This window comes from Ictidomys tridecemlineatus, chromosome 4, assembly GCF_052094955.1.
Source record: "Ictidomys tridecemlineatus isolate mIctTri1 chromosome 4, mIctTri1.hap1, whole genome shotgun sequence".
NCBI classification, from domain to species: domain Eukaryota; kingdom Metazoa; phylum Chordata; class Mammalia; order Rodentia; family Sciuridae; genus Ictidomys; species Ictidomys tridecemlineatus.
Window position 1 is genome coordinate 2092150 of NC_135480.1, and position 17866 is coordinate 2110015.

A 17866-nucleotide genomic window follows, 5' to 3' on the forward strand; every position below is an offset into this window, starting at 1 on the left:
AATCTTAAAAAAAAATAGATTCACAGTAGGGATCACAACTCCTTCAGCTTCAAATGGGGTTGTGGACCTTTCCCAGTATCTCCTTGGGTCTCAGTGTTTCTCAGCTCTATGATGAAGCTTATGGCATTCCCGTGATCTTAGTGGGGCTCAGAGCCTTCCATAGTGTATCTGTAGTTGTCAGAAGTATCTCTAGGATTTCAGCATGACTCACAACTCTCCATAGAGGTTCAAGAGTGTTCCATGAGTTTGTGTGATTCAAAGGTCTTAAAAAAATGTTGTATGGCATTCAGAGTTTTCTCAGTGTCTCAGTAAATCTCAGCACTTTCCCCAGGTTCTCAGTGGAGTTCATTGCCATTCTCTGGGTCACAGTGTTGCTCAGGTCCTGCTCAGACTCTTCATCATAGGGTATTCCCTGGGATTACAGTAATCTCCAGGAACTTTTGCAGAGTATTGGTGGTGCCATTGCCTTCCTAGGCACTCAGTGATGGTACAGTCTTCCCAAGAAACACTGTTGATCAGGGCCTATGCCAAATTCTCAGTGACAGGCAATGTATCAAATGGACTCAGCAGTTTTTCCAGGGCCAGTATGCATCAGAGTCTACCCTAGAGTCTTATGGAGGCTCAAGGCCTTCCCAAGAATTTCAATATTGTTTAGAAAGGTTTACATATTATTCATGGTGTATGTAATATTGCCTAGTGTTTAGAAGAGGCTCAAAGCTCCAAGAAGAGTCTCAGATTTGTTAATTTTCAATGATGCTATAAATGATCTTCAGAATTTTTGGAAAGCCAAGGCCCTTTCTTAGTTTTAAAGATGTGTGCAGAACCTTCTTAAGAGTTTTAATGGTCTGATTTCTGTTCCAGACATTCAGTGCAGATCTGCATCATTCACAATTTCACCATGTGCTCAGGGCCTTCCCAAGGTTCCCAATAGGTCTTATTGCCATTTGCAGTGGAACATTGAGTTTCAGAACTAAGCTCAGTATGTACTTTTTTCATTCATTTACATTCTCTGAGGTTCAGTGGTAATCTCTGTGTCTTCATGATATTCAGTGCTTCTTTAAGCCTTGGAGCAAGGCTCTGAATCTCTCCAAGTAAAACACTGTTTCTGGCCAAGCATGGTTTCTCAATGCACCTCAGGACCTTAACCAGGGTCTGTGTGAAGCTAAGTGCCATTCCCAGCATCACAGTTGTGCTCTGCATTCTCCACAGTGTTCAATTGTTTATCAGGCCTTTCCAATTACATTTTGGAGAATAGAGCTTGCCAGTGTGTCATCATAACTGAGAGATATTCCCATTGTCATGGTCATTGCTATCTCTCAAGGACTTCCTCACTGTGCCAATGGCACTCAGGGCTGGTCCATGTTCCTTAGGGTAAGCTCAGGGCTTTCTGCAGGGTCTCAGTCTGGCTCAGTGCTTTCCCCAGGGACTTCCACAGGCTCAGGGGACACTCTTAGTCTTTTCTGAGATCTCAGGTATAATTGGATCTCAGACTAATGCTCTTCAATAAATAGCATTACAGTGGTGTTGAGGGCCTCCACCAGGGTCATTGGCATTGGGGTCTTGCTCATGGTCTCCTTGTTGTCAGTGCTTTTCCAGCTCAACTATAAAGCTAATAGCCTTCCCATTTTATGTATTGGGTCTCAATGACTTCCACAGGGTATCTGCAGTACTTCGGGTGATCTCTAGGATTTTTTTGTCACTAAGGGCTTTTCATAGCATTTCAGGGGTGTTCCAATGCTTTTCATGAGTTTGTGTGATTCAGAGGCCTTCATGAGTGTCTCTTCATATTCAGGCTTTTCACTGCTTTTTTTCTTTTTTTTTCTTTTTTTTTTTTTTCTTTACCAGTGTTCAGGCCTTTTCCAAGTGTTATCACTGGAATTCAGGCTTTTTCAGGTCACTAAATGTGTTCATGTGCTCTACTACTAATTCAGTGGATTGGGATCCTTACCCAGGGTCTCAGTGCATTTAATGGTCTCCTCCAGTCACAGACATTTTCTGGTTGTACCCCAGAGTCTTAGCATTCTTCTTCCTTTCATCATGCATTCAGTTGTGCCCTTAGACATTCTCGGCTTACTAGTGTTGTTCAAGGTATCCTCCAGGTTTTCAAAAAGCCAAAGACTTGCCCAGGGCCTCAGTGGAACTCATGTCACTACCAGGCTCATGGCCATGATCAGTCTATCCATTTGTCTCAGGGCCTTTTTCATTGTCTTAGTGAAGTTCAGAACTATTCCCAGAGTGTCAGCTTGGACTAGATAGTTTTCCAAGGATACACTAGATTCAGGGTTCCTGCCATGGTCTCAGAAATATCTCAGCACCTTTCCCATGTTCTCATTAGAGTTCATTGTCATACCCAGGGTCACAGTATTGTTCAGGGCCAACCCAGCTCCTTACTGTTAAAACAAAAAGACTGGGCTTAAGGCAAACTTCCCAGATCATTTTAGCCCTTATTCAGTAGCAGGACTTCACCAATGAAAATGAACCCACTTTACTGGTGGAACATAAGCTATAAAGGAGGAAAATGGGTTTATATAATTGAGTGTGATTTAGTGAGCATGTGAGTCTGGGCACTCAGGGATTTGTATCCTTGTGCTGGGGTGTAGGTGGCCACTACTTGGAGACAAATTGTATTAAAGGAAATTAATGTTTTTCTAGGTTTGCTGAGACACTTTCTCCCTTCCTGTGCTCAGTGTTTGGGAAGTATTTATCATGGGAGATAAGAAACTCATAAGTGTATGGCTTTCTATTCTATTTCTTTCTCCTAGGTCTCACAATCTGTGGGTATTTCTTTTTCTATATTTAATAGTTACTGAGTCTCAGAGCATTCTGCAGGGTCACAGTGATGCCAGGGCCTTCTCCAGTATCTTACTGGCTTCACAATCTTCCTGGCACTAAGTGAAATTATATTATTCCCAGGTTCTACTGGTGATCAGGGATTGTCCCAGAGTCTTAGTGAACCTGAAAATTTCTTCAGGACCTTAGAGGGTTTCAGGGAATTTTCCAGTGTCAGGAGGAATTCCTCCTTATTGTCTCAGGACGGGTAGAGGCATTTTGCAGAATTTCAATCTTGTTTAGAAAGGTCCATATGATGTTTGTGGTGATCAAAATATTTCCCCGTCTTTAAAAAAGGCTAAAGACCTCAGTACAAGTCTCAGATTGGATAAGTTTATTCACAGTTGTCTCAGTGATATTCAAAATCTTCTTCAGAGACTTCAGATATCCAAGGGCTTTTCTTAGGATGAAAAATGTATGCACAAAATTCTCAAGAGTAGTAGTCACCTCATTTTCTTCTCAGGATCTCTGTACATCTCAGTTCCATTCCTGAGGCCAGCAAGTGCTTGGACTTTCCTGAGGCTCTCAACAGGTGTCATTACTTTTTCCAGAGGCTCACTGAGTTTCTGATCCATACTCAGAGTCTCGTTCTCTTTCAGGGTCTTTTCCAGCTTCTCCACAGGACTCAGTGCTATTCTTAGAGTCTCAGTAATGCTCACCACTTCTCCTAGACTCAGAGCTCCCTTAAAATAGTGGTTTCAGGGCCTTTCAGGGTTTCTCACTGAATCCCAGGCCTTGCCCAGGGTCTGTGTGAAGCTCAGTGCCATTCCCCACATCACAGTGTTCCTCAGCATCGTCCTCAGATTGTGATTTTGTGACAGAGACTCTAATTGGCCTAGATCCTAGCCTATTATTTCAGTGGGTTTAAAGACTCTGCAAAGTATGATTGTCCCACAGTATTCTGGGGAAAATAATGGCCTTCTCTAGTGTCTCAAAGGAGAATAGTACTTGCTCAGTGTGTCATTGAAATTCTGGGATATTCCCATTGTCATAGTGATGCTCAGGGTCTTCCCTTCTTTGTCAGCTGAACTCAGGGTCACCCCAAGTTTCTGAGTGTAAACTCAGGGCTTATTCCAGTGACTTAGTCTGCTTCATTGCTTTCCCAATTATCTCAGGGTATCCTCTAGGGTCTTTTTTGGATCTTAGGTATGATTGTGTCTCAGATTTTTTTCCAGAGAGCTTCTGCTGGGCTAAAGGTCTTCAGTATCTCCTCAGTGGTTTTAGGGCCTCCACCAGTGTCTATGTTAAATTATAGATTTTTTTGCATTTTATAATGTATCTCAGTCTTTTCAATCAATAGTGTGTTTCATGACTTTTCCATATTTTCTTTGTGGGCCTTAGTACTTTTGTCAAGATATCAGTTAGTCTCAGGTTCTTCCCCAGGATTTTGCTGTGGCTCAGGGTTGTCCACCATATTTCAGGAGTGTTCAGATCATTTCTATAAGTTTGTTTGTACCATATGTATTTCCAAAAGTGTCTCTTGGGATTCAGAGCTTCCAAGGTTTCTAAGTTGTGTTCTGTTCTTTTTCAGTGTACCATTGGGTTTCAGGGAATTTTTAGGTCACTAATGAGGCTCAGTCTCTCTTCTACTGATTTCATGGATTGTGGGGTCTTGCCAAGGGTCTCAATAAGTCTCAGGGTCTTCTCTAATCTCACAACACATGATACGAGTGTTTCCCATGAGTTTAGTGTTATCCTTTCTTTCCCTGGGCATTCATTGGAATTCTTAGACATTCCTAGCATCTCAGTGTGGTTCAGGATATTCCCCAGGTTTTCAAGAAGCTATTGGTTTTGCCCAGGACCTCAGTGGTACTCATGGCCTGTGGGAAGTCACTCTGAATGGACACCTTCCAGTCCTGAGGCAGGGGGCTTTGACCAGTTACTACATTTCTTAGTGACTTGGGTGTTGTCCCTCCTCAGATAGCAAGGCTTGGTTCCAGGTGTAGGCATGCCCACTGGGGTTGAGGTACACTCAGCTTTTCCCTTGTAGTCCTACCCCATCTGCCCTTTTTTTGATTAGAACTTTCTAAGAATAGCATCCCCCCAAATAAAAGGCCACTTCCAAACCTGCTTCCCTCTCTCTTGACAGCCTCCTGTGATTTTTCTCTTGTTCTTCTTTCTGGGGAGCTTGAGTTCAAGAACTGGGGAAAGCCATCCTGAAACTTGTAAAAGGTAATTTGTGTCTATGTTTTATTTTGCATGACCCCAAATTCACACAAATGACCTTAGTTTAGTCTTCTGCACTGGTTGGGGATAGAAATGGTCTTTTACCAGCTTTTGCATTTTCTCAGCCTTTTGCAGGGTTCAGTCATGTCCAGTGCTATTGCCAGGGTCTCAGTGGGGCTCAGAAAGTTTCCCAAGGACACACTGGATTCAGGGTTATACTAAGGTCTCTGTAACCCTCAGCACTTTCCCAGGTTCTCAGTTAAGCTTACATTCAATCCCAGGGTCACAGTGTTGCTTGCGGCCTCCCCAGCATTTACTAAGTCACTAAGTCTCAGGCCATTTACTAGGGACCTAGTGCCTCTGAAGCTTCTTGCTGAGTCTCATGTTCTGACTGTGGAAATGTACACAAGACAGCACATTTCTCTGGGGAGCAAACTCCTGGAGAATAGGTGTCTTATGTCCCACAGCTGGAACATTCTACAGTTTCTCCCAGAAGCTATTAAGATAACTAATGCATGCTTATTCATGACTCCTATATGATTATTAACAGGAACATCTTACATTATAACATAATGTATCCGACTTAGTGATATAATGAACAATAATGTACTAATGGTGCAGTGAGCTACTGTAACCTAATGGTATAAATAAAGACAGCTGCTTAGACAACAGCCATTTTGCCTCTGCATCTTGCTACCATCTCCTTTTTTTTCTTAGAGCTGGCACCCAATGTGGTACCTGGACATCGAAAACAGGGACACTTCTGGATGTGTTAATCAGGGAAGGGAGTAGCTTTTCACCTGGAGCAGGCTGAAATGTGTCTTTCATCAGCTGCTACTGATCCCCATTGGTAAGCTATGGGAAAATTCCTGTCTGACATTCGACAATTTCATTGGGCTGAGCTCTCCTATTTATTTAGCAAGGCTTGTCATGTCACATGTATTGCTGACCTCATTGCTTTGCTGGCAAAAATAAGTTCTTGTTGCTCCTGAAACTCAGAAAATGGTTATGTAGGCACAAAGATTGGGAAGATATAGGCAAGAATCTTCAGGAGGAATGTGAGCTCCCATTGTATGCTTGTCATCTTTGTCCCAATGCTATTTGTCTCTCAGCAAACACCTCCTCCTCTGTCTGCTACCACCCACCTGCCACTTGTAATTCTGACATTCTTTTTTTTTTTTTTAAGTTTCTTCCCAGTTCTTTTTTTTTTTATTGGTTGTTCAAAACCTTACAAAGCTCTTGACATATCATATTTCAAACATTAGTTTCAAGTGAGTTATGAACTCCCATTTTTACCCCAAATACAGATTGCAGAATCACATCGGTTACACATTCACATTTTTACATAATGCCATACTAGTAACTGTTGTATTCTGATTCTGACATTCTTTATGGAGGTGTTCCCTTCACCTTCACCAACTCCTCCTCCTCTGCTGCCACTGCCACCACTGGTTAGATCTCACTTGGCTGAATGTTTACAGCAAGTGGAGCAGGAGGGAGAAACTCACACCTTAGCTGTTTGACCTATTAGGCCAAATCCCACTGGCCAGCCAGAGCATAAGCAATTGTCTTTTGCTGCATAAATGCATTCTGCTGTCATGTAGAACTAATAAAAACAAATCAAAATAATTAAGAAAAATTGCTAGTGGGATGAGATGGACATCATTACCCTAGATATGTGTATGACTGCGCATATGGTGCAATGCTACATCATGTACAATCATAGAAATGTAAAGTTGTGCTGAAATTGTGTACAATGAATCAAAATGCATGACAGAAGTGTCATATACACATAATTAAATAAATACATAAATAAATAAATAAGAATATCAACATACTTTTTCGGAAAGTGACAATAAGGAGGGAAATGCATTTTTCTAGCTCTCTCAAGATCCTATGACACAAATGTTACCAGTCTAGACACAGCCATCTCTTCATGTTAAAACAGAGCATCCTTCCAGAAATTTTTTTATGCCCCTAGAGGGAGTACTGGCATCGATTTAATTACTACTGAAGAAGCCTGGTGTGGCTTCCTGGGGAGGTATATACAATTGCCACTCAAATTCAGGAGACTTTATCCAAAAATGCTTTGGGATTTATTTTCCTTATACGCTTAGTGTTAAAGAAACAATATTTATTATTCCAGAGGTAATTGATTCTGATTTTACTGGTATAATATGTGCCCCAATGTGGTTCCATATGCCTTTAAGTCTCCCTAAAGGATCCTCTATTGTTCAATTAATTGTGATTCCCTATGTTACAGCTCAACAGCCTTTAAACAAAAGAGGAAATGCAAGGTTTGGTCTACCATCATGGGAACATGTTTACTGATCACTGAAAGTAGACCTAAATTGGCTCTTTACTTAAATGAACAACCAATTATGGGATTACTGGGCACAGGTGCTAACATCATACCCCTTTGGTATGGTCTCATACATGGCCCCTTCAAAGGGCAACTCTGGTTTGGGGCATAGGAGGCAATAATGAATGGTATCCAAGAGCTCCCTGTGGTCACAATGCTCTGCCCCTTCCAATCCAACACAAATCATCACCCATGTGCAGCCATATGTAATGGCAGAACCTTTTCCTACATGGGGCAGAGACATGCTACATAAACTCCAGATGTCTGCAGAATTACTTTTTTATGCGGGTCTCTGCAGATCTGACTGCCTTGTCACTAATGTGGAAATTCCCCACCCCTGTCTGGGTTGAATAATGGCCATTGTCAAAGGAAAATGTGGAGCTACAGAGGCCCTTATTCAAGAACAGCTACAACTGGGACATATTGAACCTTCTACTAGCCTATTCCAAATATGCCTGTTTTTGTTATAAAAATGAAGTCAGGAAAATGGAGATTATTACAAGATTTAAGAGAAATTAATACATGTATAAACCCATGGGTCTGCTTCAATGTGGATCACCAAACACAAATTTAATTCCTCAGGATTTTTCTTTATATGTCATTGACTTAAAAGAATCTTTTAAAACTGTTCCTTCAAGGTCATTGTACTGTCATGTGTAACTAATCAAAACAAATAAAAAAATTTTTTTTAAAGTTCCTCTTTCCTGATGATCAGAAAAAAATTTGCTTTTACTGTCCTCATTTTTAACCATCCTAAGACTACTAATATATTGCATTGGAAACTTATGCCATAAGGAATGCTAAATAGCCCAATATTATATCAATATTTTGTTAATAAAGCCTTGTTCTTTTTTGGTCATAAATTTTCTCATTTACTTATTTATCATTGTATGGATGATATGTTGCTTACAGGATGAAACATCACAGATGAAATTCTACAAACATTAGGGGAAGTGTTATTACAATCAGGACTCCATGTTGTAACAGAAAAAAATTCAACCTTACCTCACTATCAGGTACTTGGGACATATATGATTTCAAAAATATTGAATTCCTCACATCCCAAATTTGACCCTTTCTTCTAAATTTTCCTTGGTTCATTTACAGCAATTTTTAGTACATTTAAATTGAGCATGTTCTTGTATTCTGTTAACTACTGATATGCTTTTTAATTTTTTTTCTAGTTGTTAAAGAAATAACACTGTACTGCCTTTTTCAAGCTCTACAAAAAATTAACAGAAATTTGGTGCGAGTAATGGTGAGTCAACCTCCTTTATCTAATGTGCCATTATCATTGGTAATTTTTGTAGGAAAACTTTATGCCTTTATAGCAGTAATTGCTATTTATAATCAAAGATTGTATATATCAATATGGTTACACTTTCCTCATTTTTTAGGCTAGAATGTTCTGCTTTTGTTGATAAATATGCATAATTAACTGCTGATGGTTGCACTAAAATTTTATCTTTCACAGGCATAGACATTCATGTTTTATATCTCACTTATGGAAAAATTCTACTTCTCCAGTGCTTAAGATTTTTTCCTACTATCAAGTTGTATTTTTTTAGCACCTATTTCTTTTCACATATCTCATGATGGGTGAGTCTCTTTCCTATGTCAGGTTACACACTCCCCCTCTTTCTTGATCTCTACCCTTCTTCTTGTAGCTGGGTTGATGTTGTATACAGATGGAGGTAAGCAAAGTGGATAGTATCTGTTTTTATTAATGATAAATTCCTGGACCTCGGATGGAAGGTAACACACAGATGCAGCTGTGAGATCCCTTTATACTTTATTTTCAGATGCTGTAGAATCTCAGGAATGTTTTCATCAAAATTCTTGCTCACTAATGAAGGTGTTTTCCATTTTTTTCCCAACAGGCTTTGCCACTGTCAGTAACTGTTCTCACTGTATGCCCTTCTGGGACCCCATATGGGAATCTGTAAATTCATGAGGGCCTACAGTCTAATGCACTTTAGGAAATGAACATTATCCATTTCTTTTCCTTTCATCCTTTTCCCTTTCTCCATGTTTCCATTAAGACTCATTTTGGGCTCATTAGGGCTAGTGCCCATAGATCTAAAAAGGTACCTGCTTGCATTTCTTATTTATTACTCTGTTTTGCCACTATGGACAAACCAACTCATTTAAAAAATGTATTCATTTTTAAAACATTTGCCCCTTCACATATGTCCTATGCTTTTGCATAATTTTGTACTCATTGGCAACTGTCACAGCTTACAAAGAAAGAAAGAAATTGGCCTGTGATGTGTTGAAAAATACGAATTACAACTCTATGGAAATCAATATGCTAAATGAAGAACAAAAAAATCATTTGGTCATTCTTCACAATTGGGCTGCAATTGATTATTATTACATTATAAAGTCTGTAATGATCTTAAAAATATGTCTTGCTTTATTTTAAGGGACAATAGTCACTCCATTTCAGATGAGTTATATTACCTTATAGATATCATTAAAAAGATCCAACAGAATTATGGAAGTTCAGATATATTGGATTGCTTAACCGTGTGGTTAACCAATCTTACTTGGATTAAACAACTTGTCATTGGTGAGTGTCTACTGAGATTGTTGTTTTGTTTTTGTTGTTGTTGAAGCCTACCCTAATTTTTCCTCCACCAATATTGAAAAACAAAACAAAACAAAAAATAAACCCCAAACATCATCCATCCAAAAGGCCACACAAACTAAAAAACAAGAAGCTATAAGTGTGTGCTGTGGAAATGTACTAAACAGCAAGTGTCTCTGTGAGAAAACTCCTGGAGAATAAGAGGTGTCTTGTTTCCCACAGCTGGAACATTCTGCAGTTTCTCCCAGACACGATTACCATAACTAATGCATGCTCAACCAGAACACCTAATGTACTAATGGTTCAGTGAACTACTGTAACCTAATGGTATAAATAAAGACAGCTGCTTAGACAAGCAGCCATTTTGCCTCTGCATCTTGCTTCCTTCTCCTTTTGTTCCCTTACAGTCTCAGGACCTTCCCCAGTGTCATAGATGTGTGCACCAGGATCTTCAATGTTTTACTGGTTTCTTTGCCTTCTTATACAGTCAATGGAGCTTAGCAACATTGCCACGTTCACAGTCATGCATAGCGCCTGCCACTGAACCTTCATGATGTCAAGATTTTTCTTCAAGGTATTTATATATTTGGTATTTTCTCAACATAAGTAAATCTCATGGACAACCCCAGCATCTAAGAAGATCAGGGCCTACCCAACAGCTCAGGAGAACACAAGGACTTCTCCAGAATTTCAATCATGTTGAGAAAGGTCCTCATGGTCTTCATGGTGCTCAGATTATTGCCCAGGTTTTAGAATAGGCTAAAATCCTACAAAATCTCAGAGGGGTTAACTCATTCACTGTTGACTCAATAGTGTTCAAAATCTACTCAGAGTATTATGGGGCTCAGGGTCTTCCTTAGGTTGACAGATGTATGCATGGCCTTCCCCAAAATCTCAGTGGTCTCATTGCCTTTCCAGATTCTGAGTGAAGTACAGCCATTCCCAAGGTCTGTAAGATCTCTGGGACTTCCTGGAGGTTCTCAGTAGATGCCACTGGTTTCTCTAGGGGCTCACTGAGTTTCAGAGCTATTCTCAGAGTCCCCTTCTCTAAGGGTTTTTAACACCTTCTCTATGAGGCTTAGTGCTATTTTTGGGATCTCAGTGATGCTCACTGCTTCTCCTAGCCTCAGAACTAGTCTCTGAATCTTTCCCAAGCAAATAATAGTTTCAAGATCTTTCAGAGATTCTCATTGAATCCCAGGGAATTGTCCAGACTCTCTGTGGAGCTGAGTGCCATTTCCAGCATCACAGTTGTGCTCAGCATTTTCCCCAGGATTTGATTTTATATCAGGGCCTTCCCAAGAGTAATTTGATTTTATATAGGGGCTTCCTTTCTATTTCAGCAGGTTTATGGACTCTTCAAAATATCTGGTTGTGCTTAGATTCTTCTACAGTATTCTAGATAACTAATTGCCTTCATTAATGACTCAATTGGGATTAGTGTCTTGCCAGTGTGTCATTGAATTTCTGGGACATTCCTATTGTCACAGTGGTACTCAAGACTTTCCACATTATGTCCTTGGTTCTCAGAGCTACCACAGGTTTCTGAGCATAATCTCAGGGCTGTCTCCAACTGCTCTCAACTCTGAAGTATTCTGCATCATGGTTATTTAGGCCCTTGTCTGTCAGGTCTGGTCTGCTGGAGAATGCTTCATGACATCAGTGCAGTTGTAATAGATTGTCCTGTTCTGATAGGCAGCAGAATTGCTGGATGTAGAGTTTATCTAACTAACACATAGCTATGTGGATTTTTACATAACATGCTCTGGAATCTGACCATTCTTTCATTATTCAGTCAATATTAGCCTTTGTTCTCTTATAATGTCAAAATTAATGAGGAACATGGACACTAATTCTTGTTTTATAGCCAGTTTATTAGCTTCCAACACCAGAAGGGCCATTACTGCAAGGGCCCATAAGCAAGGTGGCCAGCATTGGGCTACATACAGAGTCCAGCTGTTTAGAGAGATAGGCCACAGGATGTACCATTTTCCCAGCATTTGAGTCAGAATTCCTACAGCTATTCCATACCATTCATGGACATACAGGAAGAAAGGCTTTGTGAGGTCAGGAAGACCTAGTCCAAGTGTATGGGTGAGTGCTTCTTTAGTGTCCTCAAATTCCTTTTGATTTGTTCTTCTCCCAAATAGCAGATTCTGTGTTTTTCTTTGTGTTCCTTCATAGAGAGGTTTTGCCATAATCAAAAAGTTGGGGATCCATACACAGCAGAATTAAGAAGCACCAAAGATCACTGATTTGACAGCAGGTTGAAGAGAATAAAATTGAGCAGGTCACCTGTTTCCTCTTGTAACCTAGTTGCCACTGACTCTGAGTCAAACAGAAACCAAGATACATGACTTTTTCTTGACAGATCTGAGCTTTTTTTTTTTTTTTTGAAACTTTGTAACAAGCATTAAGTAGGACAGTGAGATGATGCTGTGTTCCTTTTAAGTCATCTTCTCTGGTTGTTATCCCAGTATTTCAATTTAGCAGGCCATGTAGTAGCCTGCTAAATTGATAAAGGATAACAGGAAAGGATGATGAGTTTGTTTCCTGGGGCCATCTTAATTGTGGTCTCTTTCTTTGAAAGTGGGCCCACAGGATGGGTCACAACCAAATGGTGAGCCCCAGTGTCCACCATAATTTTCATAGGTTGTTCCCCTATAAGTGTTTGGACCATAGGCTTCTGGGTGCCCAAAGTGATGGAGCCCAGTCAGTCCTAGTCCTCATCATAATTTCCCAAGTCTTCAAATCCCACAAAATGTTCTCATAAGCATCATAGTGTTTTCTTTCTCATTGAGCATGATGAGGGGCACGTTTGTAGGGCTGGTATCATCCTATTAAGGAGTAGCAAGATCCCAGTTGACTTTCTTCATGTGGGGCATTCATTTTCCCAGTGGCCCTCTCGATGGCAGTGGATGCATTGGTTTAGTCTCAGCCTAGTCTCCTGGTGAGGAGGTTGGTCCGGACCATCCTTCTGCCCTGCATCTGGTTCTGATTCTAATATTTGCTTTGGCTTTGTCCTGGTGGGAGCCCCTTTGGGTGACTCCTGGGTCTGTAGTAAGGGCAGCTGCAAGGAGAAACCATCTCCTTCATCCTTCAGTCGACTTCTTGCTGGGTCTCTTGGTCTTGATTGACCAACACTGTGGTGGCCACTTCAAACAGCTCACTGGCAATCTTCCCAGTAAAACCCTCTAGTGTTTTGTAGTTTTGGTGACTGTCACTCTTGGTCTGTCCCACAATGGTTGTGTTGTCCACCTGCTGGTTGTCTGGTGCCTCAGGATCAAAGGGAGTGAAGAGTCAGAGACTTCACAAGGTTGTTCATAGAACTGGCTGGGGCTTTCATCAGGCTTTTGGAGAACTTCTGACATCTTGTTCATGTTTAGGGCTCTCCTTCCCCTTCTTTGAAGCCTCCTATAAGGGGTTGTTGATATGTCTTTGTTATTTGGAGGTCTTCATCTTTTCTGGGGTCCCACCCTGAGTTGGTGTTGGGGAACTGGGCATGGGCATAGGCTTTGATGTTGCCTTGTGCATCTGGGACATGTTTCTCTAGCCATTTTAAAGCACAGGGGTCACACATTTGCCCTCATCTGTATTGAATGGAGTAAGAAGTAGCTGACAACAGTTCCCCCAGTGTTTTAGTCAGATATTTTGCTGCTGTGACTGAAAAATCTGAACAGAACAAAATTTTTAACAAGAAAAGTTTATTTGAGGGCTCACAGTTTCAGATGTCTTACTCCATAGAAGGCTGAGTTCATTCCTTGGGGCTCCAGTTGACGCAGAACCTCATAGCAGAAGAATGTGGCAGAGGGACGCAGCTCACATATTGATCAATAAGCAGAGAGAGATATTCCACTTGTGAGATACAAACATATATCTAAAAGCACACCTCAATTCCCACCCCCTCCAGCCACACCCTATCACTTTAGTTATCACTCGTTAATCTGAATTAGGTGATTCATAATTAATTGGATTAACACTGTTATACTCCAACACTTTCTTCTCTGGACCTTCTTGCATTATCTAACAATAATGCAAGTGAGCTTTTGGGAGACACCTCATATCCAAACCATAACTTGCAGGTAGATTAGTGGGTCTGGATGATGAATTGCATCATATCAATGACGGTCTGAGGTTTCTCTGTGTAGGAGGTGGTATGGTATTTTCAATTTTAGAGATAATTTGAGGTGAAAGCCTGATACTTAAGAATGCTTTACGCCCCTCAGATGATTTCCTCCTGGTCAACATAGGCAGGTCCTCTAGTGTCTCACAGGGGCATCTGGAGAGGTGTCAGCTGGTTGTGGCTCTGGTCTTAGGATGGGTTCCCATGGTGGTCTTGCAAAGTGGAGGAGGAATCATTCCTTGGGGAAGCCTCTGGCCTTGAGGACCTTATAGAGGAAGGAGGAGCTGGTGTTGAAGGGCCATATTGTGTGGTTTCTGGAAATGAGGGGGCTGAGGACACTGCCATTGTCTCCATGGTCTTGACAATGTTGGGTAGAGTGGCATGTAAGGAGGTGGGTTCTCTTCTGACTCAATGGATAAAATTGGTTCTTGTCCTTCCCTTTCTTTGTCAGATTTTATCTGCTTAGTTGCCTTTTGGGGGGTCTTAGAGACTGGTATAATCTGAACTAACAACAATTTGGATTGTCCATCTAGACAGGCTCTCAACCAAGGGGGATGTTTCTAGATTGTCTCTTTCCAGCAATCAAGGGAACTATTCTGGGTGTCCAGGGGTTCCAACAACTATCAAAAAGACTTCAGCAATGAGAGTTTTAATTAAAGATCTTTCTGGTGGCTATCCCACACCTAAGCTTGGCCATTCTAATTCACTGAGAGAACACAACTTTGCTGAGTAAATTTCACCCCATAGTCTCTCCTAAATCTTTCTTAAGGTTTCACAACAGACATTCCAAGGGGTTTAAAGAATTTAGTTACTTTGTGTGCCTCCCATATTCCACCCTGCATCAGTGTCACACACTTCTGACAAGAAACACTTAATCCATCTCCAGCCTTTCTCCTCTTAGAACTTGAGGTCCTCTCAGCCTTGTCGGTCCATGTCAACCCCCAACCTGGAGCTTCCACCCAGATGTTGGTTGGTGCAGTTCTGCCACAGACTGTATGAGGTTCCATGGAACCATGAATTGGGACTCAGCAGTCACTTTGTAGTCAGGTTGGGTCTGAATTCTTCCCTTGTCCATCTTATTTACTTTCACAAAGACATGGGGTTATGGGCCAGGCTATATGAGCAATGACCAAACACACTGCATTTATCCTGAGACTCCATGTCATGTAAGAAATGCTTCTCCCATGAGAAAATTCTGCCTCTGCCATCCTGATCCTGCTTAGCACACCCTGCTTAGAAACAATTTTTTTTCTTTCTTATATAATGTAAAATGTTTTTGGTTCCCATTTTTTTTTTGGACAGTGTATCCTGTCAGAAAAATATTGTCTAGATGTTAATAACTATTTTTTAACTGGTACTCAAATGGGGTCATTTGACTTTCTTCCCCTTCTGCTTATGGTTTTAGATATCATGTTGTTTGTTTAGTTTGAATCATAGCAAGAGCCTCTTATAATTAATGTGGTTTTGGTCTATAAAGCTGTACTCTGACCTTTGAAGGGGTAGAAGAGTATAAACTTGCAATCTTTCCCCTTAGCCTATCCGCTGGTAAATCCAGACTACCAGCTGATGAATAAATATTCCATCTCCTGTTTAAGATAGCTCAGTGATTTATTTCAATCTTGCCATAACAACTGTCAGAGCAATATTTTACACCCCCATATTATACAAAACAAAGGAAGTCACGGTTTCCCCTATGCTTGCTGACACCAATCAGAGATTAATTAGGTGACTCCCTAAATCCTTTTTTGTTTTTAAAGAGAGAGTAAGTGAGAGAAATGGAGAGAGAGAGAATTTTAATATTTATTTTTTTTTTGTATTTGTCGGACATAGTATCTTGTATGTATGTGGTGCTGAGGATCGAACCTGGGCCACACGCATGCCACTCGAGTGCACTACCGCTTGAGCCACATCCCCAGCTCCCCTGAATCCTTTTTGGCCCCAATTCCTTTGGGAGGTTATTCAGGACCCTCAGATGTTGAACAAGCCTCTCTCCCACCTACGTGGGCCTCTTGGTTGAAGTCAGATGGGACACCACTGAAGAACCTGGGACCTACCTGTTTGGTCAGGTGGTGCTCCACGTTCCCTATTCCTGGATCCTTCTCCTCATGGGTTCAGTTGTGCTTCAGGGTGGCAGCTCTGAGATGTCAGGTGAGTCATTCCTCCTTCAGTAGAGTTGCCTCTGTGGTGTGCTAAGGGGAAGCAATGTCCTCCAACACTCCAGACTCCAGAGACAAGAGAGGCAACTTCACCATTTCCATCCCATGTGGATTGCCAAATGATGCAGGACAGATGACGCTGCACACCCGAGGAACTAGCAGAAGGAAGGTTCATTGGCTACAGCTGGTTCAGAGTGTGGCTATATCCTAAAATTTCCTCCACTGAACCATGAGTCTAGAAACTCTTTGAACTTTATACCCACTGGGAGGAGGGGCTTGGATTTCCACTTTTGCTGGAGTCTACCTAAAAGTATCTTTTTTTTCTTTGAGTTCATAAAGAGAGCTTTTGTCTCACTTTTTTTCTTTTTTAGATGAGTCAGAAGTTATATGATTTACCACAAAAGCAGAAGTAACCTCACAAAGTCTTTTGCCAAAATTAGCTTTTACAAGACAGAGTAAAAGGAAATAGAAAGTCTAACCACATTTGAGGTTTTTTTTGCAGAATTTTTTTTCTGATATTCTCTTAATAAGAACACATATGTTGAAGGTACCTGTAGAAGTTTAATTAAGGTTATTTGGTGGAGGAGGGCGCACCACTACACTCAGGGTCTTCACACAGATTCAATAGGCCTTATTGATTTCTCCTGGGGCTCATGGATTTCAGAGCCATCCTCAGAGTCCTCTTTGTCTTCAGGATCTTTTACATGTTCTCCATGAGGCTCAGTGCTATTCTCAGAGTGTCAGTTTTACCCAGTGCTTCTTCCAGCCCCAGAGCAAGACTCTGAATCTTCTCAAAGGAATCACTGGGTCCAGCCTCTTTAGGGATTTCTCAATAAATCTCAGGGCCTTGCCCAGGGTCTCTATGCAGCTAAGTGTCATTCTCAGCATCACAGTGGTGTTCAGCATCTTGCCCAGAGTTTGACTGTGTGTCAGGGCCTTCCCAAGGGTCTTAGTGAGGCCTAGGGCCTACCCTACTGATTCAGTGACTTAAAGAACGCTGCACACTCTATAGTGGTACTTAGATTCTTCCACAGTATCCTCTGGAAAGAATGGCCTTCACCAGTGTCTCAGTGGGAAATAATTTCTTGCCCAGTGTGACATTAAAACTCAGGGAGATTTCTATTGTCACTGTGGTGCTCTAGGCCTTCTGCTGTGTCAGTGGATTTTGGGTCACCACGTTTTTTAGTGTGAGCTTAGGGCTTTCTCTAGGATCTCAGTGTGGCTCAGTGCCTACTCCAATGGCTTACAGGGGCTCAGGGAATCTTTCAGTTTTGTTTATTTTTTTTTTTTTGTCTCTGTGTCTTCCATGAGGCTAAAGGCCTTCAACAGCTTCTCAGTGGGGTTTGGGGACTTCTTTAGCATTGAAGTTGAGTTGTTTTAGTCAGCTTTTTGCTGGTTTAATGTAAGGACCTGAACAAAACAACTGTGGAAGAGGAAAAGATTATTTGAAGGCCCACAGTTTTAGAGGTCTTAGTGTACAAAAGACTGGCTCCATTTCTCAGGATTCTAGGTAAAGCAGGAAATCATGATGGAAGAGTGCAGCAGCTCACAGGAAGAATAGGAAGTAGAGAGAGGAAACTCCACTCAAGAGATATAACATATATACCCCAGGCTGGGGCTGTAGCTCAGTGGCAGAGTGC

The 17866-nt window shown here is 41.3% G+C and overlaps 1 protein-coding gene across 27 annotated transcripts in view; it reads left to right on the forward strand.

Annotated features, from left to right (window-relative positions):
- The window catches only part of LOC110597052 (uncharacterized), a 268944-nt gene that overhangs the window by 248545 nt on the left and 2533 nt on the right, over nucleotides 1-17866 (forward strand). For 26 of the 27 annotated variants that reach the window (XR_013437304.1, XR_013437306.1, XR_013437303.1 and 23 more), the window contains 4 exons: nucleotides 4919-5001; nucleotides 5715-5845; nucleotides 8270-8373; nucleotides 8542-10521. The gene's annotated coding sequence lies outside the window, so the exon portion shown is untranslated. The remainder of the gene's footprint in view (nucleotides 1-4918; nucleotides 5002-5714; nucleotides 5846-8269; nucleotides 8374-8541; nucleotides 10522-17866) is intronic. The other variant, XR_013437302.1, reaches the window with a different exon arrangement.